This window comes from Lactuca virosa, chromosome 3 (assembly GCF_052849685.1).
Source record: "Lactuca virosa cultivar CGN04683 chromosome 3, Lactuca_virosa_CGN04683_v6, whole genome shotgun sequence".
NCBI classification, from domain to species: domain Eukaryota; kingdom Viridiplantae; phylum Streptophyta; class Magnoliopsida; order Asterales; family Asteraceae; genus Lactuca; species Lactuca virosa.
The window spans coordinates 257853932-257855088 of NC_136428.1; positions in this window are offsets into that span (position 1 = coordinate 257853932).

Below are 1157 nucleotides of genomic sequence, written 5' to 3' on the forward strand. Positions count from 1 at the left end.
AGTCAAAGTCAAACAAAGTCAACAAGTCAAAACCAATCGACTCAATTAACCCTTGTATATTAGGGTTTACACTATGTAATTACTGTATAATGCAATATTTTAATGAGAGAAACATTATTTGGAAAGTTCGTGTGTTGAATTTCCTAAGTCTCAAATGCAGTAAACATTGAACCAAAACGATAAAAAAAAAATTATTGCACACTCATCGGGAGTGTGTACGACACTAAAACACGGTTTAACGGGGTTTACGAACCTTGCGTTGTGAAGCCGGACACTCAAATTAATCACAAACGAAACCTCTCTAAATCGTTTTCACTCTATCTCTTTCTATTTGAAATCTCTCCCAAATCTCTCCCAAATCTCTCTCAAAAGGTACTTTAACTTTTTGTAATCATTCGGGCCATCCCGACCCTTAACCGGGTCAAAAACCACTTGAAACGGGGTAAAAACGGGTAAAATAACCTTAAGGAACCAAAACCCTCCTATTAGAAGCGAAAACTCTCATGAGAAGCCTCTCAGGACCGAAGCCTCTCATGAGAAGCCTCTCAGGACCGAAGCCTCTCATGAGAAGCCTCTCAGGACCGAAGCCTCTCATTAGAAGCCTCTCAGGACAGAAGCCTCGCATGAGAAGCCTCTCAGACAGCCCATGCGAGAGGTCTCGCAGACGGCCCCTTTTTACCGGTTTTTCGACTACGACTTCGTTTTAACTCCGTTTTTCATTATTTTAACGTGGGATTTTCACCCAAAACTTTATTTTATAAACTAAGGCCCCAAAATATATAAATCTCCAGGGTTTTTATAAAAATGTATTAAAAGAATTGGTGGTTGGACTAATTATTGAGGGAATATTTGCTTTTCCTTATTTTATGACAAAAGCAAGCCACCACCACCTCACTCTATGATCAGCCATTCTTTCCAACCACCCCTTGTCTCCTTGGGGGACCTTTACACCCTATCTCCAGCTCTTCCCACGTTCTAAGAGCTGGAGGATTGGTCCTCTCTCCTCATTCTCCTTAAAAGCCCTTTCATTCTACACTTAGCAACCAAGAACACTCTCCAAAATTCTCTCATCTTTTCTCTCAACTTCAAGAAATTCAAGGCTTTCTCCAGGGATTTCTTTCTTCAATTAGTAAGTATCTTCATCATTCACATAATTA